This window comes from Electrona antarctica (assembly GCF_951216825.1).
Source record: "Electrona antarctica genome assembly, chromosome: 3".
Classification (NCBI taxonomy): Eukaryota; Metazoa; Chordata; class Actinopteri; order Myctophiformes; family Myctophidae; genus Electrona; species Electrona antarctica.
In genome coordinates this window covers 26417037-26434356 of record NC_136808.1, presented here as the reverse complement: position 1 = coordinate 26434356, position 17320 = coordinate 26417037, and positions in this window count along the sequence as shown.

Below are 17320 nucleotides of genomic sequence, written 5' to 3'. Positions count from 1 at the left end.
AATAAATACTGCAAAATTCAAAACTATGTTAAATTGTTGTTACATTGAAGAACTCTGTGATAACAGCAGTAACAGATTTCTATCTGAAATAAACAGATTCACACAGACAGAGTCAGCAGCTGTCTACAGAAGGCAACGAGAAGCATGTCTGGACAGAGAGACAGGAGGGGGGTGGGTCGTACATATATTATTTCAGTAAAACTACACTTGGAGCAGGTTCAACTGGTCCCACCAGTGGTTGTATTTGGAACCACTGGGAGGTTCTTTAGGATCCATGACCCCCGGCCGGGACCCATCTTATAGCTTCCAGCAGTGCCCTCAGACAGCATGCACAGCAGAATCATGAGTGTGCCGAGTGTTACTCAGACACCTACAAATGACCAGATTTGACTGAGAGCCTGCCATCGCGCAAACTCAGCTTTTCACCAGGAGGAAAAACTTTTTTTTTCTCCCCAAAATGAGTTAATAGCACAGGCAGACTCTTCACATACTAGAGCATGTCTGAAATAAGCGTCAGAGCTGAAATCGAAATGTAAATATGAAATAAATGCTTAAACATGTAGCTATTGTAATGTTAGAGACCACAGAAGTGAACCTTTCAAGCCTGTTTTCTCAACTTGCTGTTTTCTGCAAGACATTACTCTATAAGCCATATCTCCAAAACTGGTGGGTCAAACTGATTAACCAATATATGAATTTGAAGCTATGATTCCCAAAAATCCAATGGCAGCCCCTCAGTCAAAATTAGTCACATATGTCAGTGTCTCATCTCATCAAAATGTTTCTTATAGGATTTCCAATCTCAAATTGTATCTTATCTCTTATCATTGCTCAAACACATGACGTAAATTCTCCATGCATTGTCAATGGGAATTAAATCGTTGTGTATAGGACACAAATCACACCTGTGTGAAGTGAGGGGCGCTCTTATCATCTTACAACATCGAGGAGGGTATTAGGTGATGTAATGATGATGTAAAACAAACGGTGTCAAAATAAACATTACATTCTCTTTATTGTTAATGGCATTTAACATGTTTGTGTTAGGGACAAGATGACGTACATTTTCCCTTCATTGTCAATGGCGTTTTTAAAACAAACATTGAACTAAAAACAAACATTAAACCTGCTCATCCATGTGGTCTCGTAAAATATAGTCCATAGCCATATTTGCAATATTCTGTCAATAACTAGACTACACTTTGGTCTCTGTGCTAAATTGAGATGCAGGTTAAGTGGGGACTGCTAGTCTGGAGTCTGGGAGCAAACACCTTTAGGAGTTCCCAGGGAAGTACCTGTGGGCAGGCTTTGTTCTATACTGTTTGAAGTTCGTTCTTAGGTGTGAATCAAAGCACACAGTGAGACGGCCATCTGCTAATTTGAGCCATTCGTTGAGATGTATGTAAATCTTAGCTCCACCCTTCCTGTATTCAACTCAGTATGAAAAAGTATATCATGTCAATTGTCAATGTAAAACTCATCAGTGTTAGTTGGCTGGCCACCACGGTCAGTCTGCTGTGCTCCCGTGGGCCGACCAAGGCCTACGGGGAAGCTAATCTATGCTATTTTTGTCATTCTGGACTCTGTCTTTGATTGAAATAAATGGTACATCACACTCCGAGGAAATCTCTCTCTGCCTGCGTTTCTCCGATCCGATCTGATGCTTTGACGAGGTTTTTCATCTGATCTGACTACTACAGTTTGCTTTAGTCTAGAGTGTTCATTTATCTCTCTACTTTACTGAGTTTAGGGTTAATTGGGTGTGAAAATACACCACATAGATGTTGACCGAAACCCGGTGTCTTTGGTGCGGCAGCGCCAGGCAGAAGAGGGCCAGCGGGGCCTTTTGGATACTTCAGTCTAATTTTGGCGGTTGGTGGTTTGTTTGGTTTTTCGGCGAGACGGCGTTCGTCTACAGCGGGAGGACGTGGTCTTCTCTTCGGCGGAGAATGGGGGACGACGGCGCAAGCGGTGCGCTCCGGATCTCCAACGGACGGCGGGGTGCAGACCTGGACTCGGCGACGGACGCGTCGACGGGAAACGTGCTTCTCTTCACGTCTCGGCGGGGAGCAGCGAGTCTCCAACCCGAGGGAGGCGTCTCTTCACGGCCTTCACCAAGCAGCGGACCGAGGGGGTTCATCACGGCGTGCACCGGGAGAAGGGAGCGCGATCAGCGCATGGTTCATTTCATCATCAGCGGAGGTGGTCACGGACGAACGGCGACCGCGTTCATTTCATTCTTCAGAAACAGCGGATCTGCAAGCTCGTTTTGCGGCGTATCTTTGTTTCGATGAGGCCTGTAGCTACACGTGCGTTCATGTTTTTCTTTCCAGTCATTTATGTGATATTTCATATTCATATAATGTCTGGAGGGGGGAGTATGGTGCTGTGTTGGATAGGACAATGGAAGCAGAGCGACGTGTGGTGCGCGAGTTCAACAGCAACTTTCATGCAGCTTCTGTTTGACTGGCACGTAGCATTTGATTAGTTGATTTGACCCCCCAATCCAATTCCATTGATGCTGAGAGCCAAGCAGGGAGGCATTGGGTCCCATTTTTACAGTCTTTGGTATGACCCGGTCGGGGATCGAACCCCCGACCTCCCTGCATTCCCAGGGTAGACACTCTAACCACAAGAAGGCCACTGTCTGGTTACCAACAGCAGCCTTCCCAGCAGAGCTACAACTGTAGCCATATCAGGCCCGGTGCCACGGGGCTGCCAGAGGGCGCCTGGCACCCTCAGTTGCAAAGTCTGCCCCCTCAGTTTAAGTTCTACGTACATATTGTTTTACTATCTAAAAATTAGATGTGCCCCCTCGCCATTTTCAACTTCCCCCTCAGTCATTTCATCCTGGAGCCGAGCCTGAGCCATATACTGTAAGCGAAACACCAATACTGTACATACTGTACACACATGATTAACATTAATTTGCTTGAACATGTTTGATCATATTCTGTTATCTGTTTTTCCACTGATTACTGTGCCGAGTCATATATAGTTCAGTGGTGATCATTTAGAGAGGCCGGTCCAAAACAGCCCATAAACATGAGTTATCATTTTACAACACTTTTATGGACAGTCAGAGCTGGACACTCAGCACGTGTTTTTGTACAGAGGCTATGCGCGTGACATCATCATCATACCCGGACATTATGCGGGAACGCCTACTGACTGCTTTCTGGCCTTGACAGCCCATACATACAACAGAAAAGTCTGATTGCATCAAACAGCATTAAACTCAATTTGCCACTCGATTTTCCACTGACTTAATGCATGTGCATAGTGCATACCCTCTATGTAACTCCTGACCTATATATAGGTCACATATGTTTCTGTATAGCTGCTGACCAGTGGTGGAAAGTAACTACAGTATTATGTACTCAACTGTACTTAAGTACAATTTTGAGGTACTATTACTTGAAGCGAACATCTGTGTTGACAGAAATCACAGCTCCTTCCTCTTTCCAAGAGAAAGAGGAAGAGTGCAGGAAGAAGGTTCACTAAAAGAAACCCACACATATTATCGCATAGCACAGTATTTTATTAAAAGCTGCACATCCTCTTATTTTTCTGTTTTATCTTGACCGACCGACCATATACATGCGGGACTTGTATACAATAACTCTATCTTCAGAATACCTGTGGTCAGACTATGACCAGGTTGGACCAGCCGTACTGTATTTCCAGCTGGTGAAGAACTTGTCATGGTCTGTCGCCCTACAGACCATGGTCCTCATTCACAACGGTGTTTACGCTCATAACGTTACGTAACGTGAGCGGAGCGTGAGCGGACTGGCATTTACGTGGATTCCCACATTACGTGGGAATTCATGAACTTGAACGTGAACTTTACGGTGACGTTGTTTGGTCGGAAACTCCGCTATAAGCTGCGCCAGCTCAGAGGGTCGTGTACTGCTTGCGTAGATTTATTCAGAAGGCTTTAGTCTTCATTCTGAATCAATTAAAAGTCCCCAAATGTCAGATAAAATATGTAGGCATGTGTCAAACATTGGTCAGCACATACAAAAATGATAGCTTATATAAAAGCCAAGTATCACTTGGATGCCTAAATGCATGCATTCTAGAGGCAGGTTAGCCTAGAGTCCCATACAGAAACTGCCCCTGCAAACCCGACACCTTTTTATTTATTTATTAGGATATTTCTAGCATGCGCGATTGCGCTGCACTTGACAGCTTTCTACTCGCAGTGCAACGCGTTGTGAGCTTGTAGATCGGCTCTCGCGGACTCGCGCTGCATGTTAAAAAACAAACTCACAATTATAATAAGAACATACACTTATCTGCATTCTGCACTGTACGAATTCATATGAATATAACGGTGCGGTGAGCCCGGCCCGGACACAACAGATTATTTCTATGGTTCACAGACATGCCGGTCTGACAGACAGACAGCAGTCACGAGGGCTAATTAGCCCTATAAAAAAATAGAAGTCCACATTATTGCATCAGCGCGTGCAATTCGGCCAGTCATAGTTTTAAGCCAGTGCACCTTAATTAATTATAATATGGGGAACTTATAGCTAGGCTGTAGGCTACTACATTGATGAGATCAATCAAGTTTGGTGCCAAATGTCCCGAGAAATTCGCGAATCATTTTAATATGACGACATCATCATAAATGAACCTGCACTTAGATCTGACAAAGAGGAGGCTACCCGCCGTATATGGTTGAAATTTTAAATAGCTATAGGCCTATATGCCTACGTGTCCATGATCAGAACAAATCCATTCTCCAGGCATTCAGACAGATGACAGTGAGATGATATTTATCTATTCCCCGCATGAATCAATGCAGCTCTGATAAAAATATCGGATATATGTTTTACCTCTGCAAAGGTGTGAGTGAGCAATTGTTCAATAGAAAAGAAAAGGCTTTATAATATAATTGCCAAGTATACGCTAGCTTGCTGCCTTGGTCCCGAACTTAAATAAATAAATGGCCAAGCTGCATTTTATGCCGTAAGTCAGCTTGACATTGCTGCAGCGGTGCGGAGCAGCGTTCACCGTTTTGTAAGCTTGGGAAAATGATTTATATAGTTTAATGGTAGGCTATAGACAATATAAAGAATCACGCACAAATGTAATGGTATATGGATGTAAAAAAAAAAAAGAGACTGCAGGTGGTGGTCGTCGCTCCGGCGCTTGACATGGTCAGATCATTTTCTTTTAATTTCCTAATATGGCCTAATTTCTTTCCAGCAATCATTTTAATTTTAATTTGTGAAGCCACTATACTGGAAAATATCATTATTTTGTTGCATTCCGTCAGGAGGACCTCTATTTCGTTTGAGCTGTAAGGCCTATAGTTCTTTTTTGTTTTTTTTTACTGCTGTCTGCTGAGTCATGCTTGACGCCTTTTATGGTGTGAAATGGGGCGTGGATCAATGCAAATGAAGTTATCCGGTGATTTTCCGATCATTTGGCACCCGCTCGCATTCACCTGCGTACCTCACAACATACACCTGCGTACCTGTGGTACACACCGCTCTTTGAATTGCACGGCAAAACAACGTTGCGTGATCGGACGGAATTTCCCGCATCTGTTTACGCTTCCGTTAAGCTTCCGTTACACTCTGGCGTATTTCTCCTTTGTGAATGAGGACCATAGAGTATATATATAATAGAGACTGAACTAGCGCGAAGCTCCGCCCCCCCAGCTATTCATGTCAGTGGAAGTTGCTCAGTGGCGTTTTGAAGCACCCGGAAGACTGCCGGAAGTCCCTCCCAGGACCTCAACTTTGAGGTCCTGAGTGACGTAGGGCAACCGAGCGCTCAACGTTAAAGCCCAGCTGCACGGGGTTTCCCGGTCATGAATCCACGGGTCCGCCTGTAGTCCCTCCTCCTACCACTAGGACCCAGAGCTTCAACGTTGGAAAGTCTGCCTGCCCCCTTGATGAGGACCCATGTCTCCATGTCAACCACTCCCACATTACATTCCAGCTCTCAGTCCTTGCCACACACCTGCTCACACTCCCTCATTAGCCCAACAGTGCCATGCCCCTTTCACACCTGAGGACACTTCTCCAATCACCCTGCTCCCTATAAGACTGGACTCATTCCACACACACACACACACTGCCAGTACATACTATCTGTTCCTGAGATCATGTTTCCTTGCAGTTCTGTCTTTGTCGTGTGCCTCTGTGAGATTTTGGTATTTTGGACATTATGCTTCGTGTAAGGTTGGCTTTTTGGACTTTCGAACTGTTTTGCATCCCTGCTTTGTGTTTGAACAGTTTATCTTTTGTTTACCTGAGTTTCTGCTTGCACCCTTTGTAATTTTTGTGTAAGCTTTACCTTTGTTGGAATTAATAAATAAGTTACTTTGAACTTTCTCTGCTTGTGGCTCTGCGCTTGGGTTCCATCTTCTGCAAACCGTGACAGATCTATGCTGAGAATGAGATACAACCCAACTGGTGACAGATTTTATTCTGTAGTGACCTGATGCTGCCTAACATGTAGTCTCAGTGGCGTGCACAGACATTTGGAGGGGCAGGTGCTCAAGTGAAAAAAGGGCACCTTGTGCGGCATGTGGAACCACCGGCTGCCTTAGTCAGTACTGTGTGAGATTTATAGATTTTGGGGCATAAATAATATATTGGAAGCTTTTAATCCAGAATTGATCAATGTCACCATGGGCCACATATGCTGACTGTATACACTGTACAATATAAAAATTAAATGAACAAACTGTACAAAGGGCAAAAGAGCAGGTGCTCGAGCACCACTAAGTGTCTGTGCACGCCCCTGTGTTGTCTATGGATCTACTGCCTGAATGCACGTTGCACTTTAATGTCATATACTTGTGTCACGCCCCTGCCTTGGGTGAGGGTACTATAGAGCGCCGCAGTCCCGCCCCCTACGAGGGCCCAGGAAATAATTCCCCATTAATTTTCTCCATAGACTTTTCAAAAAGTATTTATTTAAAGACGTTTACGCCGCGGACAAAGCCAATTCGGATCGTGACAAATCATGACAACAAACAAAAAATGTTGGGCCGCACAAATAATTAAAAAGAAGAAAAAAGGGCAGGTTACAACACTTTTTGTTGTTGTTTTTCTTCTTTGTAATTTGTAAAGTTGACGATTTGATACACTGACCATATTGGTTCATTATGGCGATACGATACGATACGATTCAATGATTTGAATCGATACAGTAACTATTTAGCAAATACAATAAATGTGTGAAACTTAATTGTGAATAGTGCAGGTTTTTTAAAGGAATGATTCATTATTATGAATATAAATAAGTAAACACAGTGATTCTCTGGCAAATAGATGGACATTTGATAGACCAAGTGTAGCGATATGCAATGGAAAAGTAATTAAACCCATCCTTTTCTTTTTTCTTCTTAAAATTGCTAAATACAATGCACAAATACTTAGTATTGATACAATTGTATAATTTACATTCGATACGATACAAAGTCAAACGATACGATACGATATTTGCTGTTTTCATTTCGATATACTTATATTTCAAGATAGTTGCTATATCGTTACATCCCTGCTCTCTACCATCTGTAGGACAAATCACTGTATTATAAATGGGGCCTTGACTGCTTGTCTTGGGTCGGACATGTGGAATATTTGATCAGCTTTTCTGACTAGACCAGTTTTTATAGTGCATCATGCAACAGCAAATTCCCATTGTGTCTGCACAAATAGATGTCATGATGATGTATGAGGATAAGAGCGCCCCTCACTTCACACGGGTGTGATTTTTATTTTATGTCAATTACATTACATAATATTTTAATGGTTATTCAGAAAGTTGTACTGTATTTTCCATTAGATTTCATAATTTCATAAAAGATAAACATTATAATATTACAACCTATATTAAAGGTGTACTTTTTGTCTCCACCAGGCCGAAGGCATGGGGAGAGAGAGAGTATGTTTTGCACTCCGTCCGTGTGTGTGTGTGTGTGTGTGTGTCCGTCCGTCCTACCGTCCGTCTGTTACCAGCTAATCTCCGGCACCGTTAACCTGGTCAATGCCAAACTTTGCACACACACTCCCTGGATGCCAACGATGAACCTCTGCCCCACATTTTCCAGAACGGCCTGTTATAGCGCCACCATGAGGCAGCTTTTCACATTTTTTACCTAAAACTGCACCGATCTGCGTGAAACGTTGCATGCACACTCCCTAGAGGCCAAGGACAAACCGTTGACCTGCATTTTCCGCATCTGCCTTTTATAGCGCCACCAGGAGGCCGACTTTTGTAAAACACATTTTTTGATATTACTCCTCCAGATTCTGTCCAAAAATCTCACAAATCGTTACACACTATCTCTATGGTCATGTGCTCAAGTCGGATCTGTCCGATATTTCATATTCCATCCTAATTGGCTATAATTAGCTTTCACAGTTTGCAAGATTGCCCCGTTTTGAACAAAAGCCTCAAATCATGAACGCAGCATGCAATTTACGTGAAATCTTTCACACATTTTCTTACTAGGCTGAGGAATATATCCCACCCTTTTCACATTGGCCTGTTATAGCGCCACCAACAGGTTGATTTTTGCAAAACACATTTTTGGAACAAAATGCCTCAAAAACATGTTTATATTAATCCTAAACATTTTGCCAAACATCTCACACAGTCCTATCCTCCTGGTGGAGACCTGTGCCCAGAAGGGCACTTTTTCTAGTTTCCCCTTTTTTTGAGGGGCGCTAGCCCCTCTATTCAACTATTAGTGTAGACTTTCGTCTTACACAAATTCCCATTGACAATGAATGGAGAATTTACGTCATATGTGGATGTGGTGTATTTTCACACCCAATTAACCCTAAACTCAGTAAAGTAGAGAGATAAATGAACACTCTAGACTAAAGCAAACTGTAGTAGTCAGATCAGATGAAAAACCTCGTCAAAGCATCAGATCGGATCGGAGAAACGCAGGCAGAGAGAGATTTCCTCGGAGTGTGATGTACCATTTATTTCAATCAAAGACAGAGTCCAGAATGACAAAAATAGCATAGCTTCCCCGTAGGCCTTGGTCGGCCCACGGGAGCACAGCAGACTGACCGTGGTGGCCAGCCAACTAACACTGATGAGTTTTACATTGACAATTGACATGATATACTTTTTCATACTGAGTTGAATACAGGAAGGGTGGAGCTAAGATTTACATACATCTCAACGAATGGCTCAAATTAGCAGATGGCCGTCTCACTGTGTGCTTTGATTCACACCTAAGAACGAACTTCAAACAGTATAGAACAAAGCCTGCCCACAGGTACTTCCCTGGGAACTCCTAAAGGTGTTTGCTCCCAGACTCCAGACTAGCAGTCCCCACTTAACCTGCATCTCAATTTAGCACAGAGACCAAAGTGTAGTCTAGTTATTGACAGAATATTGCAAATATGGCTATGGACTATATTTTACGAGACCACACTCCCCCCTTATGACAATCACAAGATTGGCATACAGAAAAATACATATAGTCCATATTCAACTGTAGTACACCCCCCTTTGACACCATCACAGCCTACCGAACATCAGGAAAATCAACAACAAATGACAACATTACTAGCCTCGGTCCCAGGCTCACTTAACTGCGAAAAAGAAGAGCCTGGTCACAACCTAGGACAAATAAGCTATCTAAGGCAGGACTTCCGCCGTGTAACCCCCCCCCCGGAAGTTAACGTTGTTTGACCAATCGCAGCGTTGTGTTCCCGAAAATGTATTCCCGCTGAAATGATCATTGGGTGGGGACTAGTAAACACAGCAGCACCGCGTGACGTAGTTATCTTACACGCAACACTTCCGCCACTTCCGCTGATAGTCTTTTCAGCGTAGGTCTTGGCCAGGGTGCAACATTACACAAAGTTCCCAAAATGATTACAACTGGTTCAAATTACATGTTTACGTTCTTCTAAATGATTCTTCTTCTACATCCTTACAATTTCATCAATGTACACCTAGCATCACTTTTCGACACATTAAAACACTCACAATACCGCTGTCTGTAACTTCAAATCACTTTTTTAAACGAATTTCACATAACCTTATCGATCAATGATAGAAATGAAACTTTAAACATATACTGACATTAAAATCACAACACTTTCGTCTTAACCCCTTTGTTTCACTTTGAAACTCCCACTTTGTTGGAATAATTATTGACCTTCAATCTTAATAACTAAACACCCAGTTTAATATGATATTAAGAGTAAAACATAATAGCCATAACATTCATTTTCAAATAAGTTTTTCCGGACATGTTTGATAAATTCATTTATATTTTGAAACTACTCTCCTTCAAAGGCTTGGTAAGCGCGATGCGGGGAAGGGAGGGAACAGACAGTTGTCTCGGTAAGCAATTCCGATCCCAGCCAGAGGCCACCTCCTGCTTCAAGTCCCTGACTTACCTCACAGTTCAACTTAACCAGGGTACGAGTTACTCCCTTAACTTAACTGCAGTTCCCCAACCAGCCAGGGGGCTGAGAACGCTAACTCCCTCACGTTTAAAGGCCAAAGTTTTCTCAATAATAACAAAAGAATCTTTGCACGTCGTGGCACCTAACTGCCTTTAGTTGACTATAATCAAACTAAATTTCACACGAGAAAAGAATAATCAGCTCTACTAATTCTAAAACGATTTTATACTGAAGCGTATGAGAGTGGCACCGGGATCTCGGCCGTCTGACACAGAGCATCAATTAATCTCAATAAAGCTAAAATGATTTAAACATTCTCCAAATTACCCCATAGACTCTATTTCTTGAATCAACTTCTTAACTAATTTAAATTCGACAAAACACACAAACATCAGCATATGCCTACATATACGCTGAATAGACTCACATTTAGACACACTTTTTGAATACAGATAAAGACTGTTGAATCTCTCCATCCGTTATTAATAAACTTCTTATAATGTCGCATTTCTCATTGTTCTCACCTCATGTCCGTTCCAGCCGCATGTGTGTCAAGTACGTGGGTCCTTTATATGTAGAGAGAACTGTAGACAGGTGCTCTTTGGAGAGGGTTTCATATAGCAAAGCACAAGAGTTCTTAAAAAGTTCTATACCTTGAGTCAATGTCACTGTGGAAGGAGATAGAAGGTGGCGAACTTAAAAGAGGGTCCAAGGCAGCTCTGTCCAGTAGAAGTAGAAAAATCCTTTATTTCATTAATTAATTAAATATTAAAAACAAGGGTTAAAAACACATGGGCCTTCATCAGGGTCAACTAATCAAATGATTCCTGAGCGCGGCACAGCTGTGGCTCACCGCTCCAAGAGATGGGTCAAATGCAGAGAACAATTTTTACTGCGGTAACGTGTGACAAATACGACTTTTACGACTTTGGTTTGAGCCAGAGTCAGAGTCATCTAGTAAGAGAGTGGTGACACGCTTTGATCTCGCCGCAAAGCGGGTGCCTATGCACTTCGCATTCCATTGTTACAATGAGAGTCAACGGGAGTGTCATTACTCTCTTACTAGATTACTCTGGTTTGAGCCAGAGAGTGAATCAATAATTTTCACTTCACAAGAAAATAAAGAAAAATACAAGCTCTGAAACAAGCTTGTAGATTGGCTAATTTTGTGTGTGTCACTATATGATGAAGTAGGGTATTAAAGGTCTATTCACTAGGCCTGTCAGTCGATTAAAATATTTAATCGCGATTAATCGCATGATTGCCCATAGTTAATCGCCGATTAATCGCAAATTAATCGCATATTTTGTATCCATTCTAAATATACCTTAAATCAGTGGTTTTCAAGATTTTTCATATCAAGGTCCATTATGTATTCTGCATTTGAGCCACAGACCACCATTTGATGACATTTAGCCTTCCATTTGGTTACCAACTCTCCATCATTTAGCTGGGGACCACCTGGAACCCCCTCAGGGACCACTGGTTCAATCAGAACCACTGCTTTTCAAGTTTTAAATACTCTTATCAACATGGGAGAATGCTTGCTTTATTGCAAATGCCATGGAAGAGGGAAACAAAATCATAAACTCGACGTTTACATCACTTTACGGCAAGCAACAAGCAAGGATTGACGTGAGACGGTGGAGGGAGGAGACCTGGAGGATTCGGGTGCTTCCGTCAGCGTGGCGTTTGGTTACCACAGCAACAGGGAACCGCGGTTTGAACATTGTTTGATTTCATCACTGACCGGCTTTAGCGACTAAAGACTTTGGGACTTGGGTGTGGGAGGAAGGTGGAGGAATACCGACCGACGGCCTGTATAGGTCCGGTGGTATTCCGAAACAGTTCCGAACAGACCCAGCAGCTAGGGTAGTAGCAGGATAAAGCCATTATGGCTGGAAACGGGAGGAAAGGAGGGGATAAGAGCAAAACTAAAAGTGCGAGCCAAGAGAAAAGGGTACGGTCAGACAATGAGAGTGGAGGTGAGAGTGGCCAAGATCAAAGCGACGCTAGGAAAAAATCAAAGGTTTCGGATGTAGCTGAAATTAAGTTTGTGGTGAAATTTAAGGATAGGAGTGATAAAGGGCTAAATCCACTTAAATTGTCGGCGGACATTAAAGATAAGCTGGGAGATGTGTTGAACGTGAAGGTGATGATGAACGGGAATGTGCTTATCTTCTGCAGAAATGAAGGCCAGAGACGAAAGGCAATGCAGGTTAAACAGTTGCTCGGCAGACCAATTGAATGCTTTATTCCCAGCGGCGGTATGAAAAATACCAAGGGAGTGATATATGTGAGCCAAGATATAACAGACAAAGCAATTGTGGAAAAGACAATTGGGGAAGGTGACAGTGAAACAGTGGTTGAGGAAGCGAGGAGGTTTAAAAATGGGGGCACGGCGGTGCTGCTAACCTTTAAAAAAGAAGTGACCATAATGCCAACGAGAGTATATCTTGGATATATGAGTTTCCGAGTGAAGGAATATATCCGGCCCCCAATGCGCTGCTACAAATGCCAGCGTTTTGGGCATGCAGCCGCGGCATGTAGAGGGAACAGGAGGTGTGGAAAGTGTGGAGGGAGCCATGAGTTTGCAGAGTGTCAGGCAACGGAGGCTAAATGCTGCAATTGTGGGGGTAACCATATTACTTCATATAGGGGATGTGAACACCATGTAAACGCCACGGAGGTTGAGAGAGTCAGAGCGGGAGGAGAAATGTCCTACGCGGAGGCAGTAAGGAAAGTGAGGGGAACAGTGGAAGCAGCCGAAACAGTGAGGGCAGGGGCGCCCCCTGCCGGGCCAGTGGGGATGGAGCGGGGTGTGCAGGGAGTCGAGAAACGTGTAGTCATGGCGGTTCTGGCAGAAGTCCTGTGTGCACTCACCGCCAGGAAATCACAGGAACCATTAACGCGGGCAAATGCAATCAAAATGGTGGTAGATGCAGCAGAAAAGGTTGTTGGAGAGGCACTGCAGGTAGACCCAGAGCAGCTATTCTCCTTCATGGGGCAGAAAGAAATGGAATGGGCAGCAGCAACAAAAGAAAGGAGGGGTGCTGACAGGAGTAAGCGGATAGAAGAGGGAACTGAAGACCACAATGAGGATGATGATCGTTAGGTTGATGGTGTTTTACATATTACAATGGAATGCAAGAAGCTTGATAGCAAATGGGCAGGAACTTAAAAGGGTGATAAAAGAGCACCCGAACAAACCAGAAATAATTTGTGTACAGGAGACCTGGCTCAGACCATGTCTAGATTTTGTGATCCCTGGGTATGAGAGCATAAGGCTGGATAGGAAAGAACAAACGGGAGGGGGGTGTGCAACATTCGTAAGGGAAAATATACAGTACAAAAGGGTGGAAATCAAGACTGCTCTAGAGTGTGTGGCGGTGAGGGTATGGGAAAAGGATAAGTGGATAAATATTGTGAACTTGTATAACCCTTGCTGTACACTGATCCTAAGTGAACTTGAGGAGGTTATGGAGCAGATAGGGGTACCGGTGATCTGGGTGGGGGACTTTAACTCACACAACCCCCTCTGGGGCAGTAGGATGAAAGACAGCAATGGGAGCACAGTGGAGGAGGTTATGGACAGATACGGATTGGTGTGTGCAAATGATGGAAGGCCAACTAGGTTTGATGTAAGAACAGGGGCCGAGTCCTGTATAGATCTAACGATAGTATCCAGTGAGTTGGCAAGGGTGGGGGAGTGGGGCTTCCTGGACACAGGACAGCATGACACAATAGGCAGTGACCACTACCCAATACTGGTGAGGTTTGGGAAAACACTGGTAGCTGAAGAACGAGCAAGACCGGGGTTCTTTGACTACAGCAAGGCAGAGTGGGAGGAATTTGCAGAAAAGTGTGACAATGATTTAGACAGTGTGAATGGGGAGGGAACCATAGATGAGTGGAATGATAGCCTGTGCGCAATGCTACTGCACAAGGCGCGGGAGTGCATACCAGTCAAGAGAAACCCTAAAGAAAGAGTAAGTGTCCCATGGTGGAACAAGGCATGCACAGCAGCAATTCGAGAAAGGAACTCAGCGTATAGAGAACTGAGAAGGAGCCCGACAGAGAACAATGCAATAGAGTACAAAAAGTTCAGAGCTAGAGCTAGAAGAGTGATTAAGACGGCAAAAAAGGAGTGTTGGAGGAATTACTGCAAAGGCCTAGGAGTCGAGACCTCAGTAGGGGAAATCTGGGCAGCGGTTCACCGAATGTCAGGGGTGAAAAAGAGAAGGAGGATGCCAGTGTTAGAAAAAGAGGGGGCGGTGGCTAAAAGCGATGTAGAAAAAGCAAGAATGTGTGAAAGTACGTTTAAGGCTGTGCACAGTGGGACGAATATTGGAGAGGAAGGTATAAGAAAAAGGAATGAAACTTTAAGCCAACATAAAGCTAAACTCCAAGTGAACAGTGACAACACTGATGTGGTCAATTTGCACTTCTCTATATCAGAACTGCGGAGAGCAATAAAGAACGGGGGGAAAACCGCACCAGGAAAAGACGGTCTAAGCTACGAGATTTTTAAGAGAGTAGGGGAGCTAGTGTTGGAAGAGATTCTGGCCCTAATAAATACGGTATGGGAAGAGGGAACCCTGCCTTCAGCCTGGAAGCAAGCAGTGGTAGTTCCAATTGTAAAGCCAGGGAAGGATGCTGCAAAGCCAGGATCATACAGGCCTATAGCACTGACAGCAGTACTGTGCAAAATAATGGAAAGAATGGTGACGGACAGGCTAGTATATAAACTAGAGAAGCAGGGGTGGTTTAGCCCAGTACAGAGTGGGTTCCGTAGAGGTAGGGGCACCATGGACTCTGTGATATCCCTGGAGTCGGATATAAAGAAGGCCATGATTAACAAGGAGGGACTGGTAGCAATGTTTTTGGACATTGAAAAAGCCTATGACATGTTGTGGAAAGAGGGACTAGCCATAAAACTCTATGATGCAGGAATTCGAGGGCGCCTACTAAATTGGATTCAGGACTTCCTAAAGAACAGGGTAATACAGGTCAGAGTGGGTGAGGCCCTATCAGATGGGACCAGCATTGACAATGGAACACCGCAGGGGAGTGTAATCAGTCCAGTGCTATTCGATATAATGATCAATGACATATTTCAGGACATAGGGCCAGGATTTGGTCTGTCCCTGTTCGCAGATGATGGAGCTGTCTGGAAAAAAGGCAGAGATATTAATTTTATAACAAAGAGTATTCAGGGAGCTATAAACAAAATAACGGACTGGGGAAATAGGTGGGGGTTTAAGATATCAGTGGAAAAAACAAAGTATGTTGTCTTCGGGAACAAGAGAAACAAGGGAGGTGGCCTGTGTATGTATGGGCAGGAAATAGAGAGGGTCAAGGATTTCAAACTGCTAGGAGTTCACTTTGATGAAAGGCTAACTTGGAAAAAGCACATAGACAGCATTGTATGCAAATGTGAAAAGGTGATAAATGTGATGAGGTGTATCTCGGGAAGCTCGTGGGGAGCAGACCAACTAACACAAATAATGATTTATAGAGCAATGGTCAGGTCAAAGATAGACTATGGATGTCTGTGCTACGGAACAGCAGCCAAGAGTCACCTGAAGAAGTTAGATGTAGTACAGGCAAAGGCCTTGAGAGTGTGTTGTGGAGCCCGCCGCACAACCCCAATACCAGCTTTACAAATTGAGATGGGAGAGACTCCACTAGAAATGCGGAGGACAAAGCTGGCTATGCAGTACATCAGTAAACTCAGGGGACACCTAGGGGAGAACCCAGCTAAAGTAGTGCTGCAAGACGCATGGGAGTGGGGAGGGGCTAAAGGCAAGCAAGAGTGTTTCATCTTCAAAATGAATAAGGAGATGGAGAAGCTGGAGTTGGGAGCGGTGGGGTTGGCCCCTATAGTGCACTGGCCAGTGGTACCGACGTGGTTATTACCGACGCCAGTAATAGACCTAAGCCTACTCGAGGCAGTAAAAGAACAGGGCAGCACGTACTACAGTGACATGGTAGCAGAAAGGCTGGAAAGCACATGGGAACATCACCTTCAAATTTACACAGATGGGGCCAAAGATCCTAAGTCAGGGAAGGCAGGTTTTGCATATACAATCCCTAAGATGGAGGTGACTGTAAATAGGAGGCTGTCTGAGGGGATGTCAGTATTCACAACAGAGCTGATGGCAATAATCTGGGCATTGAAGTGGGTGGAGGAGGTGAAGCCTAGACAGGTGGTCATATGCTCGGACTCTGCCTCTGTTCTTATGAACATGGGGGAAGGAAAGCTGGGAGCTCGGTCAGACCTGATGGTGGAGCTGCTGGTCCTCCTCTACAAAATCGAGAAAGTAGGAGGGGAAGTAGGTTTCCTCTGGGTACCAGCCCATGTGGGGGTGGAAGGGAATGAAATGGCAGATAGGGCAGCAAAAAAGTCGCTAGGTAGGGAAATAGACATCATGGTAGCAATAGGAGCATACGAGTGCAGATCGATCATTAAAAGGGAAATAACAGCAGGCTGGCAGGAACAGTGGGAAAGGGGAAAGAAAGGAAGACATTACTTCAAGATCCAGAACAGTGTAAAAAAAGGGGCGTGCTACCTTGGGGCAGAGAGAAGGCAGACCGTGACAATGACAAGACTCAGGTTGGGACACTGTGGACTGGCATGGGACCTGTCAAAAATGGGGAAGCACCCAGATGGACTGTGCAGCACATGCAAAAGAGACCAAACAGTGGAACACGTGCTTATGGAGTGCACCCGGTACTCTGAAGAAAGAGAGCTGCTGTATGCATCAGTGGCAAGTGACCACACAAACAGTGTGACGCTCAAGAGTCTCCTCAACCCAACAGAAAACCAGGCAAGGACTGTAAAAGCAGTGCTTAATTTCATGGCAGCAACACGCCTGCTTCCATAGAGCAAATGAATTAATAACAAG